Source organism: Condylura cristata, unplaced genomic scaffold (assembly GCF_000260355.1).
Source record: "Condylura cristata isolate star-nosed mole 26May11 unplaced genomic scaffold, ConCri1.0 scaffold00015, whole genome shotgun sequence".
In the NCBI taxonomy this organism is placed as follows: Eukaryota; Metazoa; Chordata; class Mammalia; order Eulipotyphla; family Talpidae; genus Condylura; species Condylura cristata.
This window is the reverse complement of record NW_004567116.1, coordinates 10317580-10339829: the sequence shown is the minus strand read 5'-3', so window position 1 is coordinate 10339829 and position 22250 is coordinate 10317580.

Genomic DNA, 22250 nt, shown 5'->3' with positions numbered 1-22250 from the left:
TAGCATCTCTACATCAGTTCTTTCCTCCTCCAGCACTGCTGCAGGATAAAGAACTAGAGAAGCTGGTGGGGTTGGAGGGAGTCAGGAAAGTGAAATTTTGATTACTTTATGTCTCTCAGCTTCCGTTCGTCAATCTAGAAAACAAAGGTGCTGCTGCTTTGGGCCCTGACTATTTTGAACATCTTCCTGGAGTATGAGATCCAACATGCTAGGACTGAGTGTCATTCACCTCCATTCCCCAGGGGATAGAATCCTGTGATGTGGGGACTGAATATATATCTATTGGATTAACGTGTGCAAGAAAATCAAACGTGGGATGAGACCTCCAAGTGCCAAAACAATCTTGAAAAAGAACAAAGATAGAGGTTTCGTATTTCCTGATTTCAAAGCCTATTGCAAAACTACGGTAATCAAAACAGTAGGTGTTAGCATCAAGACAGACAGGAGTCGAATAGAAAGCCCAGAAATAAAGTCTTGCATTTATGGAAAAATGGTCTTTGACAAAGATGTCAAGACCATACAATGAGAGAAAGAACAGTCTTTTCAACAAATAGTGCTGGACAAAATTGAATATCCACATGTTAAAGCCTGGAGTTGGACCCTTACCTCACCTCATGTACAAAAGTCAGCTCAAAATGAATGAAGGGTTGAAATGTAAGACCAAAAACAATAGAAGTCTCAGGAGAAAACATTGGACAAAGTCTTCATGGCACTGGGTTTGTTAGTGATTTCTTTGGTATGAAACTATAGGCATAGGCAATAAAAGAAAAAAAAGACTAAAAGAGACTAGTTGGACTTAGGGAAAAAAATTTTTTTAAAGATGTATTTACTTGTGCATACAGAACTGGGGTACAGGCCAGAGGTGCAGGGGCAGTGAGAGGATTCACTAGAGTTGGGAGCAGAACAGGCCAACTGATGAAGTACACTGCTGAGGGGAACAGCGGGCGGGCCAGGAGAGGTCTGCCTGCCATGTGGATCGCCTCTGGGACAGGTGGGGATTGAACTTATGCAGAAGTGGCTTTAGCTTCTTAGTGCTGTGCTTTAACCCGATGCACCACCAGAGAGGGCCCTAGGAAAAATTTTTAAGAATTGTGCTCTATATCTACAGAATAGAAAGAAAACTCACAGAATCGGAGACAATATTTGCAAATCATGTATCTGACGAGATTAATATTCAGAATGTAGTGAGAACTCCTAAAACTCAGCAACACCAAAAACTAACCATTTCAGAAATGGGCAAGGATTTGAATGGAAATTTCTCCAAGGTATATGAATGATCAATAAGTGCAGGAAAAGATGCACAACATCACTAATCATTGCAAACAAAACTCCAGGGTATCACCTCATACCCATTGTTACTTTCAAAACAAACAAGTATGGACAAGGAGGTAAGAATCTGGAACCCTTTTATAGCACTGTAGGAGCTATAAAATGGTACAGTTGTTGTGCAAGGCAGTATAGAATTCCCTCAAAAAATTAAAAATAAGAAAGCCATGTGATCTGATTATTCCACATCTGGGTTTATGCCTGACATAATTGAAGGCAGAGACTCAGAGGTATTTGTACACCCATGCTCATAGTAGCCTAACTGGCTCAACTATAGAAACAACCCAAGTGTCATTATCCAATGACTGGATAAACAAAATGTGGTCTATATATATACAATGGAATATTATTCAGTCTTCAAAAAGGAAGGAAATTTTGTATATGCCACATGGTGGGGCCCTGAAGACATTAACTAAGTGAAATAAGCCAGTCATGAAAAGAAATATACAGTCTGATTGTACTTCTAGGAGGCACTTAGAACAGGCAAAATCATAAAGACAAAATAGCATGGTATTTGCTGGGGCCTGGGGTGCAGGGAGGATGGAAAATGAGATATGATTGCTTAATAGATGTAGCGCTTCCCATTTACAGGATGAAAGGGCTCTTGGGACATGTGGTGGGGTGGAACCCCAAATAACTAAGATGGTGAATTGTATGTTATATATAGTTTAACAATGAAAAAAAATCAAGCAAAGCAAGATACTTGGTAAACTTTAGACTAGGCACATCTTGGTCATTGTTATTCTTATTCCTGGACTGGACCCTGAAAGATAACGATTGGGACCTTCCCTCATTTGGGGGTATATGTGATGGAAGGAACCTTCCAGAAGGAGAAACAGCTTAAGCAAAGACTACAAATGGGAAGAGAAGAGCCCCTGGTGGAAGTCAGCATTTTTTCTTCCTAAATAGTGTGTATTTTAGAGCAGACGGTGTGTCACCTGGCCGGCATGTGGCACCAGCCAGAGGGTCCAGCCTTGTTGCTGACGTGGACATGCCCTGTGACCGTACATCTGGGAGGCCGGTTGGCTGCTTTCTCTGAAGGCCCCAGTGTTCCCAGGCCTTCACACTATTGCTCAATATCCCCAAAGACAACAGCCTTTAATTTATGGGGGCACAGTCGTGGCCCCAGGGCCTGAACTAGGAATCAAAGTGAACAGGCATCATTTCCAATAAACAGGCTGGTCCCCAGTGGGTTGAGAGGCCTGGGGTCGAGGAAACCCCGAGATCCTTGGCGCTCACAATAGAAGCCACCAGCACACAGGGCAGCTGTCCCAGGGTCTGACCGAGGTGCCTCCCGGCTCCTGTTTTGCAGGAGCCTCTGAAGTAAAGGGGAGAGTCAGGCAGTAGACAATGGGGGGTGGAGCCCACCAGCTACAGGGGGGGACAATGAATCCCTAGCAATTCAGGAGACTCCTCTGTAGCTTAAACTAAATGCTGGAATTCTGAGGGTCAAAGCAAATCCCACAGAAGAGCAGTCTCACGTTTTGTCTGGGGTGGGCTCTGGCCCCGGGGCCCTGCTGGAGTGCCAGTGTTGCAGGCAGTGCTGCCCCTGGAGATGCTTAACAAGTGGCTCTGGAGTGTGGCCTCTGCTGACCTCCATGGTGTCAGTCTCCCAGTGTCAAGCGAGCACGTGCTGTCTCGGCACAGCTGGGAGGGGTGCCCGGCGAAGACACCAGCACGTACTGTAGATGTGATGACCTTGTGGACAACGATAGCAGAAGCAGGGGGTTCTTGGTTACTACCTTTCCTTGAACACAGTTTAGTTGTATGTTTTATATCATTTCATTTTTTTTAAAGATTCGTTGAATTGTGCATACAGAACTAGGGTACAGGCCAGAGGTGCAGGGGTGGTGAGAGGATTTTCTAGAGGCAGGGTGGGGAGCAGAACAGGCCGACTGACAAAGTTCGCTGCTGAGGGGAGCAGCGGGCGGGTCAGGAGAGGTCTGCCACGCCATGTGGTCACCTCCGGGGCAGGCGGGAATCGAACTCATGCGGAAGCGGCTTTAGATTCCCAGCGCTGTGCTTTAACCCGCTGCGCCACCAGGGAGGGCCCTATATCATTTCATTTTTAATAGCAGCCTGTGAACATCCTAAACATGAAGCAATAAGTTCTTAAGAGCTGGACCAAGTTCACGCAGTTGCTGGGCATCCCTTGCAATGCTAAATGCCGGGGACTGGCCTGGGCCAGTCACTGCCTCCTCTTGAGCCTCTGGACCACCTGAGAAGCTTTGGCCCCAGGAACTGGTGGGACCTGGCGACAAGGGGGCTACCTCTGTTACCCCCAGATGCGGTGCAGACAGCTCTGGGGGTGAGGGGCAGGGCAGAAGCAGAGTTGCTGAGATTTGGGTTCCAGCCTCGACACCCCTCTGTCTGGGCCCCTGCTCCATCCTCAGGCTCTGGCCAAGGTGGGGCCCTGCCTGACCCTAGTCTCCTTTGTGGGGTCTGGCTCTTCCTGTCAACCTCTACTAGGCCCCAGTCCCCCAGCTCCCTGGCTGCAGTCTTGGGTGGTTCTCCCAGGAACCAGACTCCTCAGCTTTATCACTGGGCACCTTGGCAGCTTCCGATTTCCCAGCCTGCCCACAGGCAGCCTTTCCTGCTTACTACTAACACGAAGCACTTGTTTTAATGAGCATTTACTAAGTCCCAGGGGTGGGGCTACCACAATGCTGCCCTGGGCGTCCTGCGACGCTATTGCCCTGCTCCAGGTGGGCTGCCCTAAGGCTCTCTGCAGTGAGGTCACTTATCCAGGGACACACAGAGAACGTGGTCTGAATCAAAGCCTGTTGGCTTTGAGCCTTTGAAAGTGATGATTTTAGTCTGTATTTCCTAAAACCAGCTACTCCCTTTTCTCTAAAAGTTGGCACACGGTTGCTTTTGTCCTGATCGTACACAAGAAGTTCTAGATGGGGTTGGGGAGACAGAGGCTTTAGAGGGGCCCACAGGCCAGGAACAGAAGTTGATGTGTAGGCTAACAAATGGGGAAGGGATGCTTCCCTGTCGGTTCAGTGGGGGCCTTTTCCTCAGAGACTTCATGCTAGCTTTGCGTCCTGGCACCCACACTTCCCAGATATGCAGCCTTGAGCAGGTGAGTCAGGCTGTCTGTGCCTCAGTTTCCCTCTCTGTTAAAAAGCGAGCATGGCGCTTCCTGGCCAGAGAGGGTGGGGCAAGGCCCCAGTGACATTTACTGTGACTTTTGGTTTTAGAGTCCAGACAACCTGGACCATGATCACCATGCTCCCGTAACTGGCCCCCAAGCTCCTGTAACTCACCCCTCACTTTCACCACCAGAAGACTGCCTCTGGCTGAAACCCCAGCTGGAAATGGAAATGCAGTTCTGTGGGGGCCATGATACCCCCGCCCCGCACCCCTATGCTGGATCTCTGTGTCCAATCACTTCTAACGGAACTGACACAGACAATCCAGGTTTGGAGGCCCATGGGGGGAAAGAGCCCTGAAGATCAAGGATGGGGTGAGGTTCTCTTGGGGTCCCAGCCCGGCCCACACTAGCCGGGGGCTTCTCGTCAGACACTAACCAGACCTGCAAAGGGGTGAGTGGCCTGATGCCAAAAAGGAACCTGGGCTGTCTGGGGGCTGCCGGGCTGCCACCATGCCCACTGCCTGGAGGTCGCACACCTTTCACTCTTGGGGCTTGGAGAGGTGATGGGGACAGAGGGCAGGAGCACCCCTCACTTCCCCAGCTTTACCCAAAAGTCACTCCGTCACCACTCAAGATCATGCTCTCTGCTCAGGGCCCTTTGATGGTGTCGCCGGTGCTGAGCTCAAGTCACCTCACAGGCGTCTTTGGGAGGGGTGTAACAGGGAAGCAGAGGCCAGAGCGGCCAGGGCCCAGCACAGTGGCCCAGCGGGGCGGGGCCTTCCGCCTGGGCCAGGCCCTCTGATTCTCAGCCTGGTGCTCTGAAACCAGGCCACCATGGTTCCCAGCAAAGTCACTGGGTGTGTGGCACCCGGCAGAGGGAAAATTCCTTTTTGTCCTTTTTCCATAGGGGCTGTGGCCACCCCATGTCTGGCAGCTTTACAAGAACAGGCTTGTAAATTCAGTAACACCCTGTAATTCTTTTTATGGGACCTCGTGTGGTAATGGACATTCATCAACTCTCCCAGGCTGAGCCTTGGGCCCTGGGGGTGAGGAACCAGGAGGAGCCAGACCCCCCATCTGCCCACTCCCTGGTTGGGTAAGTGGTCCAGATGGAGGGGTGGGGCCCACAGGTTTCTGCACCATGCCAGGGCCCGGCAGACAGGGGACGCTGCCCAGCCAGGGCAGGAGAGCAAGCTACAGTTGTTGGCAGCGGGTGCAAGCTCCCTCCCTGTATACCTGCCTTGGCATCACCTTTATGTCCACCTGGGGTTTGGGGTGGGCTGGGAAGAGGGGGAACATAATCTAAAATTCACATTCTCCAAACTGCCTGGTTCCATCTCTGAAAGTGACTTGAATCTGCAGGGATTAAGAGCCCTGGAAGCAGCTAACTTTTCACACCCACTCCTTTAAGAGCCAATAATAACAGGAAAGTATAAACTAGATCATTCACTTAAATTATTCACTCAGCAAGCTTTTGTGGAATGTGACTGGTCTTTGACAGGTGGGGCCCCCTTTGCCTCCACATAGGGGGACAGGGCTTGCCTCCCTCATCTGTGCTGGGGCCTCAGGCCCTCCCCTCCCCTCTCTGGCCACGGTAACATCCTTTGTCAAACGGTCAGCTGGGAGCACTGACCATGGCCTTTGTAAAGCGAACACATTCAGCCATGAGAGAGGGAATTAGCCAGGATGACCTTCCTTTCTTCCTGCCCCTCTCACAGGGGTGCAAGAGGTGCTCTCCCACCCTCAAGTTGAGAACAGACCGCATGGCAGTACCTCCATTGGGGCTCTGCTTGGGGCCCCAGACTCCCCCATAACCTCGAAGCCCTCAAACAGCAACCCTGCTTATTGGGTTTCAGTGTGGATTTTGTTTGATCAGAGCTGGAGTTTGACAGGTGATAAGTAATGGGTCCAGTCTGCCCGATACGTATAAACTGTGGGTGATTGTGTGTCTAAAAAAAAGTCCAGAAGGATTCTTTAAAATGTTTAAAATGCCTCTGACTTTCCTTGTCTGTAGAGTGGGATAATAGTTGTAGGACTTAACTCAAAAACCTGCTGAGAGGATTAAATAAAATAGTCCATGTAAGTCACTGGGCACAGTGTCTGGGACGGAGGACTCTCTAGAAGCTGCTGAGGTTTGCGCATGGTGTGTTTCCTGCCTGGTCCCGCCCTAGTACCCAAATGCCTCTATTGTGGCTGACTTTCCGCCATTACCTCAAAGCTATGTATCAGCTTTTCTCCTTTTTATTATTTTATTATTTATTTATTTGTGCATATAAGAACTGGTTTAGCCCAGAGGTGCGGGGGGTGGGAGGGTGAAAGGGTTCACCAGAGACAGAGTGGGGAGCAGAACAGATGGATTTACTGAAATACACTGCTGAGGGGAACAGTGGGTGGGCCAGGAGAGGTCTGCTGTGCCATGTGGGTCACCTCCCTGGCTGGGGATCGAACTCAAGCCATTGTGATGATAGCTTTGACACTTAACCCCTAGGCCACCAGGGAGGGTCCTGCTGGTCTTATTACTTAAGTAAGTGTATATGAGAAGGAAACGTTGCACCATTACCACTGGTTTTAAAAACTGCTGGCTTTATTTCATTCATCCAGTTTTGCAGGGACAAAGGACTTGGAACTCAAGGCAGTTCCTGTTCCTCCAGAATCATGCTAACTGGGGTCAATGATGTAGGTACAGAATGGAGTCATGCATTTGTAATTTCAGCACCCTATTGCCTATTCTAAATGGAGAAAAAGTAGTGTCCATGGCATGAAGAGACTAGAGCATTAAACATTAACACAAAGAAAACAAAACCCTGTGATGAAGACCTCGGCAGGTCTGGATGGCTCAGGCTCAGAGGAGCCGCCCCTGATTGCCATTTCCACTGTACACATGCGTTGCGCTGGACACCATTTCCCAGCTCTGGCAGTGCCCCAGTGTTATGTAGGATGCTACCACGGGGGAAACTGGGTAAAGGGTGCTGGGACTGTCCTCATCTGTCTTTGCAACTTCCTGTGAATCTGTAAGTACTTAACATTAAAAAGTAAAAAAAAAAATCCTTAGCACATTTGGATGTGTGCTGTTTGCCTGAGGCAGGGTTTCGCTCTGTTTCTATGGAGACTGGCAAGTTTTGGTGTCAGACGTCCTAACCTCATACCAAGCCTTCCTCCTTGACTAATCAGGGGGTTGGAAGGAGAGTTCTGGAACTTTCTCACCAACAGATTCAAAGTCACTTAAGCATTGCATATGCGCTGAGGGATGTGTGTACCTTAGCGAGGGGAGCTGCCCTGGGCTAGGCCTTTACTGCCCTGTGTGGGGCGTGAGCTGGTAGCCCTGCTGCATGGCTGGGAGGGCCCCTCAGAGCAGCGGGCACCAGTCCATGCAGGGGTTCCAGACCACGCCCCTGCCCGGGTGCCTGCCGTGCTCAGAGTCAAGGCTCTAACGGGAAAGCACCCACACCCCTGGCAGCCTCCCCGTTCTAGGTCTTGCTGTCTTCCCCTTAATACTGGGTGGGGTCCCCAACCAAGTGTCTCAAGTTGGTGATTTTTGACCCAATGGTGGGCCAGCTGTTGTGTGTGTGTATCGTTCTGGGCAGGAGCTGTAGCATGGGGGAGGAAGTCTAGAGTTATGCTCTCCACTCCCATCTGCCCAAGACTGAGGGGTTTCCCAGAACACCGCCGGTCAGAGCTAGAACTTTCATAGGCCAGAGAACCTGGGCCACTGATTATCCTAAATCCCGCGGCCAGTGGCCACGTGTGACCCTAAGCACTTGTAATATGCTTAGTTCAAACTGAGATGGGCTGTGCATATAAAATACAGAGCAGATGGTGAAGAGGTTGTCTGAAGACAAGAATGGAACATATCAATAATTTTATACGATGTGTTGAAATCCTATTTTGATACATTCGGTTAAATAAAATCGTTGATTAAAAGTATCTTAAAAATAGAGTGACTTCTGCTAAATTTTCAACGTGGCAACTTAAGAAATGGTTTTCATTATATATGTGGTTCCCAGTACATTTCTACACAAGCGTTGCTCTAGAACCTCATTAGATTCCCAAAATGGTTGGGTCTGTGTCTCCCAAAATGCTCAGACCTTGCTTGTAGGAAGATTCCAAGTTTTCTTCCAAGCTAATGATGGTATTTTTCCTGGGCTCTTTCTTTGTGGAAGGGTCCTGATGCGGCTCTTCCCTTTCCTAATGGCCGCCCTGTCCCTCCTGAAAACCCATGCACCCTCCCCCCTCCATGTGATTTTCATTTGTCTAATTAAAACTAATCTGATAAAGGCAGGAATGGCAGGGGTACGTAAAAGCTGCAGTGAGCCCAGGTCATGGCCTGGTGGAAAGAGGGGGCCTTTGTCTCCCCACCCCCGGGCAGTGACCAGCTGGCCAACAGGTCACCCAGGGGAGTGGGCAGAGGAGCCAAGACAAGGAGGGGGCTCTTCCGGGAGAAGCCACGCTGACATCATTGTGCTGACCATTTGCAAACAGAGCCAGAAAGAAGTGAGAGGAAGATACTAACGAGGAAGAGAGAGCCTCAGAAAATTAGAAAATTAGGAGAAAGTTCTGTGAAACCCAGGGAGGCTCAGAGAGAAAATTGAGGGCCAGAACCCTGACCTCTTGTCCCTTTGCCTTTATCTTCTGGCCCATGGCAACATCTGGGGCAGAGAGGCCAGGGTGAGGCTCACGCCTCTGGACAAACAGGAGGGTTTGATTTTGCTGCCCACATCCTGTCGCCATGCACCTGGGTTCTCCCAGGCCCTAGGCTCTAACCAAATCTGTCCCTGGAGCCAGCCTCCTAGGGCTCCCCACAAAAACACTATCCTGGAGAGCCAGAAGCCCCGGAGCAGTCCTTCTGACCACAGAGGACATTGTGAACTAGACAGGGTGTCTGGAATGTTCAAGATTTCCTGTCTGTGCCAACTCTTCACTATGAAAGTCTCTACTTCCTCTTAGGTGGAGGGAGCTAGTTCAGCGTGTGACAGCCAGGATGAGGCTCGTCCATGAGTGACTGGTGGAGAAGCGTGGACTCAGCTGCAAATGCGCCCAGTCCAGGAGTCCAATCTGTAACTGGATTTCTGCCAGGAATTTTTGTGGAGATGAGAAGGGAAAGAATCCTAGGTCTCTGGGAGGATGTGCTGTTCCCGGGGAGGGGGCTCCCAAACAGAAACAACTGGCCAGTAAGATGGCCACACTCAAAGGTCAGCTGGAGGTGCACAGCGAGGCTCTTTGGGTGAGGGGCCAGGCAGCCGTGCGTGTCCGGGGGGCCATCCTGGAGGTGGGCTTGAGCCAACCTCATGAATTAGGGCCAAGGCTAATGCAATGTGGTGACGGTGACCAAGGGACCCTGCACTTAGCTGGGGTCCTTCCTTCCAGCAATGCTGTGAGCCTCCCTGGGGCTCATCTTTGCCCATGAAGTGGGAGAGGGGTGAGTGGGTGGCCAGTGCCCAGTATTTGAAGCATAGGGGAGTGTGTAGAATTCATGTGGAATTTCCAGGTGGGACCGAGTAGCGAAGCTCCGGGAGGAACTAGAGAGCTCCCAGAAGGTGGGGGAGCCCTGGTCAGAGATGGTGGGAACCATTCTCCAAAGCTGGGGAGAGTGGCCTTGCTCTTGTGCTCATTGTAGTCCGTCCATCTCAGGGCAGGCCAGGCCCATGGCCTCACTGGGGTCTCAAACAAGTGGCTGTATTGTGTGTGCCCAGCTGGGGTATGGGCCAGGGCGGGTGTCATGGGAACTGCCCCTCTGAGGAGGGAAGTGGCCTCAGAGGCCTCGCCTGGCGCCTCTGTTCTTTGCTGACAGACTTTGGACCACTTCCCCAGGCCCCTCTCTGGCCTTCTTCATCATCTTCCCAAGATAAGCTGAGCTCATGTGTGAGTTGACTGTGTAGGGAAGGCAGGGAGCAGTTCAGAGGTGGATTCTAGAGAAGGGTCACGATGGCGTCTGCCATTTTAGTTCCATCCAGATTGGAGCCCATCTCAGCTCTGGGCCTTGTCTCAAGATCTTGGATTCAACCTTTGAAAACTTTCCACAAGTTCACCAGTAGCAACAACGTGAGCTGTGATTCTTGCCCTGTTCTTTCCATGTAGTCTGCAAGTGGTTGTAAAAGGTTGTTTAAAAAAAACCAAAATGGGCCCTCCCTGGTGGCGCAGTGGGTTAAAGCGCAGCACTAAGAAGCTAAAGCCACTTCAGCATGAGTTCGATCCCCACCCCGGGAGGTGGCCCACTTGGCTCAGCAGACCTCTCCTGACCCGCCCGCTGCTCCCCTCAGCAGTGTACTTCGTCAGTCTGCCTGTTCTGCTCCTCACTCTGTCTCTGGTGAATCCTCTCACTGCCCCTGCACCTCTAGCCTGTACCCCAGTTCTGCAAGCACAAATAAATCTTTAAAAAAAATAAAAAGTGCCATAGCACAGGGAGGCTCTTCAGGGCAAATGTCAAATATTCAAAAAGACATGACTGAAATAACACTATTTTGTGACACCACAAAAGTTTCTGGTGTTTGCATATACTACATAAGGTGACATCTGCATATACTACTTTCTGTTGGGCCCCAGGAGCGGGGAAACCATCCTCACTGTGCAACTGATCCCTTTCACCCCATTTCACACCTTTCCCCTTCCCTTTTGACGAGTCTGAGGACGTGGAGCCCCCTGAGCTCTAATTGGAATGATTTGGGTGTTCGCCAAAGAAGTCTGTGAACGGTGCTTGAAGAGACGAGACAGGATGAGCACCTCCGACATTACGGGATGGTGTTGGCTTTTTTGAATTTCTCCTCATCAGGAGTTGAGGACAGAGGTTCCGTGAGGGACAGCGACAGGTCTCTGAAGCCAGGCAGGGCGTCCTGGCCACAGGAGCAGAATCCTGCCCCTGGCCTCGAAAGTTTCTCTACGCAGTGATCTGGAAAACCGGCTGTGAGGGCCGTCACGTGGCCTGCAGAGCCCTGTTGCTGCCGGAGAACCTGAGGCCGGCTGCTTTCAGCTAATTTTCCTCCTTCCTTCCCCTCCCAAACTCCTGCAGCCTGGAAGGAAGGGAGAAAGAAAGGCAATTTGGAGCCCATCAAAGCGAGTGACTTTCACTTTCAGGGAGCTGGCTGGGGAAGATTGTTTCCAGGTGGCCTCCCCGGACCCCTCCCAGCCTGGCTGGGCAGAGTGGGACTCAGGCGTGGGCAACGGGCCTGGAGAGCGGCATGAGCCGCTCCCCTGCCCAGAATGGTTTCTCCAGAGCTGTCAGGCCGGCTGCTGCTTAGTGGGGTCTCAGCTCAGAGGCCCCCTCCTCCCCAAGGCCTCTCCTCCTTACCTAGCCTGAGTCAGCAGCCCTTCCCCCAGGGCTTCCTGGAGGACTTGATGTAGAGGGGCTGCCCTGGTCTGCCTTGGCTCACCAAGGCACGTCCTCCCATCCACACAAGTCACTCAAGTTCTTTTTTTTTTTTTTTTTTGGAGAACTCGGGAGTTCCCTATACAAACATCTTGAGACCTCTTCCCAGCGTCTGTCCCCCAAGGGCTGACTGTGCAGCTTGTGTGAGCACCCCTATGCCTGAGAGATGGCCCCGGGCAGCCGTGGGGTATGGATGCCCACCCGCACATTGCTCCAAGGTCTGTCAGGGTGTGAGATGATGAGAGAGAAGGGCACTCAGGCTAGGCCCCCACTCCCATCCCCCGTGGAGTCAAGACTGTTCCTGTCCTCTATCACGGTCCTGTTTCCTTTATTCCAGTGCCTTTGCTGTATGAAGCCTATTGGTCACTCATTTGCATTTTACAGGCCTCCCCCAACAGCAAGCAGGACCCCAGGCTCTGAGCTGACTTCCTGGGAGGGCAGAGGGGGTGACATCTCTCACCACCTGCTCACCCAGTCACTCAGGAATGCCTCTCCCCCCTGCCCCACACCCCCATGGGTGCTGCGCAGGACCAGGGGCGGGGGCCCAGCCGTCCTTCCTCCCTCTGTCTTGGCTGATGTCACATCAACACGCGGGATGGGATAGTGGGGTTCTCCTATGAGCAAGTCACTGAACCCTGGCACCTTAGCCTGAGGAGGGTTGAGAGGCAGATGCAAGGAGGCCTGAAACGTCTCCCCACCTGCAGGATGACCCCACGGAACAGTCAGCATCCCACTCGCTCCCTGCTGGGCACCCTTGATGCACAGAAAACAAGTTAAAAAAAAAAAAGGCTTTTTCCAGTGTCACAGGAGCAGTGACAAAGAGGGCAAAAGAGGCGAGCAGACGAGGATGAAGTAACACGGAAATCATCCGTTTCCGGCCGAGCAGCTCAGACGGCCATAGCGCGCCCTCCCTGGCGGGCAGCGCCTCCGTGGCTTCCAGTCTCGTGGGTCAGGGGCCGTGGCAGACAACGAAGCTCAGGCACAACGAGCTGTTAGGTGGTAGATCCAGGCGTTGGCCCGGACCAGCCCCGGTGAGCAGGGGTGGCGGGGGCCTTCCCTGTGGTGGGGGTCAGAGAGGCCCTGAGGGTTTTGCTAAGTGAACAGGAGACAGAAGACCTTGTCCTGGCCCCTGTGGAAAGAGAAGAGTCCACCAGACAGACAGGATCCTCGAGGGCAGAACTGGGCAAAGCAGGAGCAGGCACATTGCTGCTGGCTCCACTGGGCTGCCCCGTGCTGATGCTGGGAGTCTCCAGGCCCAGAGTGTCACTGAGCACCTAAATTGTGTGGGTGGCTGGAGCCGGTCATCTGTCACTGGCTCCACCTCCTCCCCGTGGTGTTCTGCCTGGCCTGACACACAGGAGGTGCTCACGGAATTCTCTGGGTGGTGGCATTGGTGCCAGCCCTGGGCCAAATGCCCCAGGCTCAGAGTGGGGAAGACCAGCAGGCCATCAAAGCAGCGCCCTGACATCCCTGTGCTCCCGGGAGGCTGTCCTGCTTCCTCAATGCCCTGGCTGCTTGCTGATCTGCTGCCCACTCCCTCTAGCCTGGACTGACCTCCTTCCACCAAGATTTTCCAACAGCAAAGTCCCTCCTTTGAGCCAAGTTGGGGGTCAGGGACAAGGTGGACAGGAACAGGAAGTGAACCAGGGACTGTTTCTGGGCCATGGGTGATGTTGCCTGCCTCTGAGCGGTCCTGTCCCTGGTGGCCTCACCTCAGATACCAGCTCCTTTCAGATGCCCCATCCAACTGCCCCATAGAGGCCACCACCTCCTCTCCTCAGTACCCACTTCCCCCAGCACACTTTACTGGGCCACTGAAAGCTGGGCTTTTTAAAATGATGGTGAGATGTGCAGAAAATAAACTGTACCTCTTTATACCATTTTTAAAAAGATTTATTTATTCATATTGAACTGGGTGTCCGGTCAGAGGTGCAGGGGGTGAGAGGATTCACCAGAGACAGAGTGGGGAGCAGAACAGGCAGATCGACAAAGTACACTGCTGAGGGGAGCAACGGGTGGTCAGGAGAGGTCTGCTGGGCTATGTGGGTCAGCTCCAGGGAGGGAGATTGAACTCGCACTGAGGCAGCTGAGGCTCGCTTGCAGTGCTGTGCCCTAACCCTTTGTGCCACAAGGGAGGGCCCCCCTTTATACCATTTTTAAACGTTTGGTTCAGTGGTGCTAAGTGCACTCACATTATTAGGAAACAGATCTCCAGGTTCTGTTTTGTCTTGCAAACCTGAAGCTCTAACACATTCAGCAGCTCCGTGTTTCTCCGCCCTCAGCCCCTGGCAGCCACCACTCTACTCCCTGTTGCTATGAACTTGACTACTTTAGATACTTGATGTCAGTGGAATCACACAGCACTGGTCTTTGGGTGGCTGACATTTCTCCTAGCATAAAGTTTCCAAGGTTAATCCATGTGACAGCATTTCCTTCCTTTTGAAGGCTGAATAATATTCCACTGTGAGCCTACCCCACATTTTATTTATCCATTCAACCATCAATAGACATTGGGTTGCTTCTACTTTTTGGATTTTGTGAATAATGCTGCAAGGTCTTTTTTTTTTTTTTATGAACAAGACATGCTATGTAATCATTTAGAACCAGGTGTTTTGTGGATTTTTCTAGGCTACTATTATCCCCATCTCACTACCCCTGGAGCTGTCTGTCCCTGAGGCTCACTTCCCAGGAAACAGGGCCTCTAACATGTTACATCTCCTGCCCCAAATCCCACAGCCAATAAACCATGGGGCCTGACTTTGACTTCATATCTGTGCCAATCCCCACTTTAATTCCTTATTTTCTGTTAACTTCTGTTTTCAAGGGTATTTGTTTTCATCTCTTATTTTTTGGGGAGCTGCATGTAACCCCTTCTGAGTCTTAGGGCCAGAAATTGTTTGGAATAGTAGAGTACAGTTGTTAAAATCAAGGATGGAATCCAGACTGCCCAAGTTCAAAAGTCAGCTCCTCTCATTTATCAGCTGTGTGACCTTTGCCTAATTTCTAAACTTCTCTGTGCCATGATTGATTAGTGATGTCTGCCATGGACATAAGATAGGCAACAGATCTCTCCTATCTGCTCTCTGGACCAAAGGAAAAGCTTGCCTGAAACCACACCCCACACCCAGTCTCCTTCCAGATTCGTGGACTTGGAAGCAGCAATGTTTTCTCCAGAAGTGCAAAAGCAGAGAGACCCATCTAAAGATTGGGTCAGAGGCATGGTTCACCCCAACGGGATTTGGTTTCCATCAGAGAGGGTGCGCCTTCCCTGGCTCATGGTGTATTTACCCTGAGGCAGCAGGGGTGGGGTGTGCTTGGACCTTCCCCCTCTTCCCCTACCTCCCTCTCTCTGCACACCCTGCATCCATTACTTTCCCGGGAGCTGCTGCCCACTGCCCAGGGCCTGACCACAGTTCTAATGTGTTTACAAGGTCCCGTACGGCGCCATCCCCGCCAGAGTCTCAGTGCTGTTTCTGTCCCTGGTCCCCACCTTGTCTTCGGCTGGAATTCTGGGAAACATGGCATGAGGCGTCCAGCTTAGTGTCACCCTACGTAACACTGCTGCTGACCCCAGGGCCTCAGAGTAGAAGGGGAGAGGGGTGGCCAGCCGTGGGGCGATGATTGTCACACATGAGGCAGGGGTGGGAGGGTGACCACGTGGGGTGACAGGGGAGGAGCTGTTCCAGTCAAGTCTGTGGATGCCTGTGAGTGAGTGGTGGGGCTCAGTGGAACATGGGTGGGTGCAGGAACGTGACGCAGCAGCGATGGCTGGGTGGCGGGAGGGAGCTCAGGTAATCCAACGTGGTTCGTGGGAATGATAGGGCTGGGGCCAGCCGGTGGAAATTCTAGGGGGTGACCTTGTGAGTGGGCAACAGCGGTGACACAGAGCAGCTGAGGGTTGAGGCTGGTGGCAGGTGCGTGGGGCGTCTGAGCAGGGGTGTGGGGGGCTGTTGGGAGTCACTGGTCAGTGCCCAGGCTGGTCTCCTGGGGACGTGTCTATGCTGGAAAGAACAGAACCGATGTGTTTTCTCTGCCTGTTGAAAATGATCTGGCGCGAAGGCTTTGCCTCCTGGCCGCCGCGAGCCTCACTCTGCTGTGTCAGAAGATGATCTTTCACAGATGCTGAAAAGTTAGGAAGTGTAATTACGGGGAAATTGCACTCGGGCAAACGAGTACAAGCCAAGGACTGCCAGGCCCCATTCCTCACCTGAGCCCCCTGATTGTGGACGACAGCCCCACATCTGCATGTGCTTTGCAGCCAGCAGAGGAAAGACAGGGGGAAGCAGAAATGGTTCTGGGAAAGAGGGGGAGGTGAGGGGACCTTTAGCTACCCAGCTACGGCTCTCCCAGCCTCCTTGGGGAGGAGTTGAGGGAAGGCTGGGGCCTGGGGCACATTCCTATGTTCTGAGGGCTTTCTGGGGTGTCCTCACTCCTGGGGAGGGGTGAGGAGGAGCTGGGGCAGGCTCTGAGGGACAAGGAAGATTCTGCTCCCATCCTGGCACCCTCATTTCACAGGCTAGGAAAGGGAGGCAGGCAGTGAAGACCCTAGTTGCATAGCGAGGTCAAGTTCAGACAGGATTGGGGGGCCACCACCTCCTGGGCTGCTGGCTCTTCCCAGGCTCCCCAGAGAGGGAGGGGGAGGGGGAGCGGAGGGGAAGGGAAGGATAGCAGACAAGTGGCTGATCTGGGGAGCCCGGGTGCCCCTGGCCTTGCTCAGCTCTGGTACAGAGCCACCCATAGGCCTCTGCATTCCTCACAGTCCTCTCTCTCATCCTCTCACTGGGTTTTCACCCTTTGGCACATGGGGAAGCTGGGAAGGCTTGAGGCAGGGGGCCAGCAGCCCCTTCCTCACGGTGGGCGAGGCCAATGCTCTGTCTCTCCCTCCAGCCCCTGGTATGGCCCCAGAGAGTGGGGCAGCCCTGGGCCAGCTCCGGGCACCCTGATACACACCACCGAGCACCCTGCCCCTGCCCCTGCACGTGGAAACTAGTCTCTCTGCTGAGCGCAGTCTGCCCTTCAAGGTCCATTTTGCTGTCCACAGGGTGCCCCTGCCCTTGCCTTGGAGGCGGCACAAGCAAACCCAGGCTGGGGCAATCCCAGCCGCTGGGCAGGGCTGGACACGGGACCCCCCCCCCCCCACGGTCAGTCAGCATTCTCCCTGCAAAGGCACTGGGAGCAGGGAGCCGACTGCATTCCCGCTGGAGTTCATAGACTGGGCAGCTTGGGAGTCCTGGAGAGGCAGGAATGAGGCAGACAGAGAGCTGGGTGGGGAGAGAAGGAAGGAGGAAATCGGTGATGAGCATTTTTGAATTCTGGATTCAGTCCTGGTCTCATCCACACAGCTCCATCACATTAGACTATTCTGTGCTCGCTTGATCTATCCAGTCCAGTCCGGTCCAGTCCAGTCCAGTCCACTTGGCTTTCAGTGCATTGAACTGGATTTCTGTCACTTACAATCAAAAGAGACCTGGTTGACAAAGCGGTCAGTGCTGGTGTCCTGGTGTTGAGGGCAGGGCCAGTGCCAGAGAGGTCCCTGGTCATCTCTTGGCTGGGAGAGATTTGGGGTGACAGTGGGGTCTGGTAGAAATTCCAAGGAGTAAACAGACCTGAAGGAATTCAAGAATATTTTGTGTAAATTAAAATGGATTCCCTGAATTTTGAGATCTCACATGTCATTTCTTAGAAGCATCAGCAGGCTGCGCACTGGGGAATTTGGGGGCCGGCAAGGACCTTGTCCACTTGCTCTTCTTCCTCCTACTCTGATTCTCTCTTCAATGGCTCCCTCGTCCCTTAAAATGAAGTCATGTGTCCTTTCCTGGCATCTCCTGCTCCCACCATCAGCCCAGCCGCTCCTGGTCGCTCCTCTTCTCTAAACAAGCCAAGGATGCTGTTCCACTTGGCTTTTTACCTTACTCCCACCTGTATTTCTTTGCTCAGACTGTGCCCACCCAAGTCTGCCCTTCTATCCACTTCTATCTGTGGAAACCTCACTCCTCACTCACCTCACAGGGTGAATTCCAGCTCCGTGAAACCACTCTTTATCCCTTAACCAGCCACGATCCCCCCAAATCTCATCGCACGATCTCCTTGAAGTTCACTTCAACTTGGGTCCTGCAAAGCATCGTCTCCCCTGAAGGATGAATTACTCCTCCTCAGCCCGTGCGACCTGCAGCTGTCAGCACGGCATGAGGATGAATGTGTCCCTTTCTCTCCCAGGGTGCAGGTGCTGGGCAGCCAGACCTTGCTTGGCCCTTCTTGGGGACACTGACATGCTCAACCCATGTTTTCTAGAATAGTGGCTGAGCATCCTAGAACCCTGGCTACTTATTCCTCTTCTCTGCACTTGTCTGTCCCTGGGGTTAGAGTTACGGGGGTAACTGTTAGAAAAGAGTGGGGACCAAGAGCATCAGATTGAAGCGGGCTTTATTGAAAGTCCATGAGGTGACAGGCCTGCAGGCCAAGAGTCACACCCCAAAATGGGAGCATGGTTCTTTATAGGGTTAGGCTACAGCTGGAATTTTTGGTATATGTGTGGGGGTCTCCTTTGCTGGAGGGGGAGGGGATCTGCAGAGCTGTTTACTGTTGTCAGCTTTATCACTGATACCGCTTACCTCAGGTTCCCTAGGGCCTGGTTGTGCAGGATTTGCAGGGGCCTGTGTGTGCTCTCTTTAGTAACTCCCAGAATCTGACTGAGTTCACCCTCTGCCTCAGGCAGACTAGGCCCTTCGTGTTCTGTTTCCCCCCTTGCGGTCAAAACTCTTCTGCTGCCAGGAGTTAAGCCTTGGGTATGTAACCTCCCTTCTCTGAGCTGCGACTTCAACAGTGAGACGGGGAAGGTGGCCAAAATCCTATCTAAAATCTCCTGCAGCCGGAAAGTTCTTCCAAGGGGATCTCACAAAGATAAACCCATGAATAATGGGGATCTCTAGTTAAAAGCACCTCGTCATGTTCTTGAAAGCTGCTAAGAGAATACAGCTTAAAGGTTCTCGCCACTGCAAGTGATACTGTGATGTGAGGAAGGTGTTTTGCACTATATTGCACTGCACACCTGAAGCTTACACAAGGTTACCAATCAGTGATATCTCAAGAAAAATGGCAAAAATATACAGTGGTGGAGCGACACCTCGAGGGTGGAGTTCTAAGCACCTCCGCAGGCCGCTGGAACAGCTCGGAAGCCTCAGCTTGATGGGGGCATTGACAGTGCCGATCGATCGTCAGCATCGTTAGGTGCTGTCTTGAATGCTCCCAGTACACCTTTGTGGGATCTTAAAACCCATTGTAGAGATGAGGAAACTGAGGTCTGCAGGGGTGATGTGACTTTCTCATTGTCCTCCCAGAGAGTGACCCAGGCACAACGGGGAGCCTGGGCCCCCTGGGCTCTCTCCCATCCTCCCTGGCGCATTCCAGGCGGGTCTGAGTGGCCGGAGCAGGCCCCGCCTGCCTCCCCTCCTGCCCTCTGCGGCTGTTTTGCATCCTGCTGGATTCCTGAGGTGTCAGGCCTCATTAGAGCCCGCGCCCCAGTGAGCGCCGAGAGGCAGTTGACAGGTATACAATCTGACTGCGGCTCCCTTCAAATCATCAAGCTGTCTTCAGGCAGGAACGTGCCGGGAAGCCGGGCAGAGGCCCCTGGCTTGGCTGCATAATCTGATGCACATTAAAAACATCTTTCGGACGCCTTTGCCTTCCTGCATATGCTTGTTCTCACTCTCTCGGTTTCTCTTTCTTTCCATCCAACAGAAGTGGACAGAGTGAGCGGCCCTGCTGGCGCTCCATCCCGGTGGGGCCTCCCTGAACGATGGCTACCAGGAAAGGCCGACTGGCTCCGTGTGTGGCTGGCGTCTGGTGACAGTGCCCGAGACACAGGGCGGATTGCCAGAGGCTTAGCGGTGCTGCTTCCCTCTCTAATTCTGGGAAATGGGTGCAATTTTTTCCATGTCTGTCTGTCAGTAAAAAGCCTAAACTAACAATAATCATGACTGACATTGAGTGTTCGATTTGGGGTGGAACCCCTTTCTGTGTCTGGGGAGTCTTTGTCCCCTGAGTTGGGGAGGAGTTGAGAGCCAGCTTTCTACCCAGAAGCTGAGAGAACCAAATTCTTGCTTTCCCAGAGGCCTTTGCAAGCAGGAAGTGGGCATGTGACCAGAACCAACCAATCACATGCTCCTGCCCAGCACTTGACTCAAGCCAAGCAGTGGAGTCTCTGGTGCCATAGCTGCCAGCATCCTAGGGTGGCCAGGGCTGGGCATGATGCACCCCCTTGAACAAATCCCATGGCATGACTTGGGTATAGTTCTGGATGCCCGTTCTTCCTGGTTCTGGCACTTTCTGACTCTAGCTTTCCAGCCTTTCTGAAAAAATGCATTAGCACTTACTTTTCTTCTTAAAACAAAGATTCTCTAACTAGAATTCGTATGCGCGCTAGACGAATTGTCTCAAGCCTTGAGATCCTTCACTTATTAGTCCCAGTGCACAAATGTAGAAACTGAGGTAGAGTGATTAGGAACACCAGGTGTCACCATAAGAAATGGCAGGATGTTGGCACAGGTCTGTGGACTCAGTGGCTTGGAAAAGGGCTTGGAGTGTGCTGACCAATGGCCCCCAAAGATGGCCACCTCCTAAGCTCCAGAACCTGTGAGCGTGATAGCTTTGATGCAAAGGTGAATTTGCAAATATAATTAAGTCAAGGGTCTTGAGATGGGAAGATTAACCTAGATTGTCCACATAGTCCGGTTATATCTACAGGCATAGGACAGAAGCAGAGGCAGAAGGGGCGGAAGAAGCTCCGTTGCTGGCTTTGAGGATGGAAGGAGGGGCCGTGAGCTAGGAGTGCAGGCAGCTTCTGGAAGCTGGCAAAAGAAAACGCCCCCCCACCCAACCCCCAGAATTCCCAAAAGAAGCATCCCTCCTGGAATCTGACTTGAACCCCTTGAGAATGGTTTAGAATTTCTTAGCTCTAGAACTGCAACTGAAGTTGTTTGAAGACATGACGTTTGTCATGGTAGGAAGCACTGACGTTTGTCATGGTAGGAAGCTCTGATGTTTGTCATGGTAGGAAGCTCTCTAGAGCCGTCAAAAGGCTTATGCCCTTCGTAAATCTGGTCAAAGGCACATTGTTGAGAGAGTGGAGCACCTGTGAAGCCACCATTGTCCCCCAGGATGGCTCCCTGGCTCAGAGCTGCCCTTCTATACCCCTGTGTTGACAAGAGGACAAATGACCAGTGCTGTGCCATTTGGGGAAAATGAGCTCGTCATGTATTATTAGAGCTGTGTGTTTGGCCCCAAGGTCAAGGATGAGGTCAAGAAGCCCCTGGGAGTCACATACACAGGCTGTGAAGTCCTAGAACCCATGCTGATCGAGTCCATTACCTGCCCTACACGCTAGTCCCCTGTGGCTGCCCACGTGAGGTGAGGGATGTCCACCATAGGACAAGGGAGCCAAGAAGAGCAGGCGCTGCCCCTGCCCAGCGGTGGAGACCCTGCTCTGTGACGCCTTTGCAGACCCTCCCGCCCTCTGCCAAGAAATCAACACAGGATACTCCACTGGGCCGTCAGCTCCATTTCCACTGCATTCCAGTGGCTCTATCCCAGCCTGGAGAGTGCTGTCATTTCTTGCTTGATGTCGCTGTAACATCCCTTGCTCAGGCCCTTCACACGGGGAGCAGGCTGGCAGAGAACACCCTGCCCTGATTCCACAATGTTGACCTTTTCCTATGACCTTTCTACGGGGTCATGGTGGAGGGAGTATGCCTGGGAACAGCGAACGTGAACATCTTTGGGGATCCCAATTCTTTTGTCTTACGTCTGGCATAATACCATGGCCTTCAAGAATCTACTAAAAAATTCAGGTGGCCTCCCTTCTGTGCTGGGATGCCCAGAAGCTCCATTGCCCAGAGATGTTTCCTGGCAAACTGCAATTCATCCTTCAAAACTAAGCTGGTTACAGGCAACCTCTTGTCCAGGACTGGAGGCTGCACTGAGGAAGCTGAAGCAAAGGCTAATAGCGAATAGGATTGTGCCAGCGTTAACTCCTTCTTCTTGACAAATGTAGCGTGTTTATGTAGCAGGTTAACAAGGGGGAAAGCTGGGGAACTGTGTATCGGAGCATTCTGTATTATCTTTGCAGCTTTTCTATAAACTAAAATTATTGCAAAACAAAAATTTGTCTTAAAAAAATGAAGCTGGTCTAGATTTGGCCTGAGTAGAAGCCACTATTCATGTCTCTGCCACTTTACCTTCCTGCCCTGTTCTTTTCCCTCTTTTGTCTGAGATCGTCCCCACCTGTGACCGTGTTTCTCTTTAGATCGGAAACTCCTGAGGACAGGGGCTGACTCACACTGCACCCTCTGTGCCACTGTGCTAAACAAGTTATATCCATCCATCTCTTATCCACCCTCCTCATATCCACCCCTCTCATATCCACCCCCTCATATCCATCCCCTCACACCCACCCCCTCATATCCACCCCCC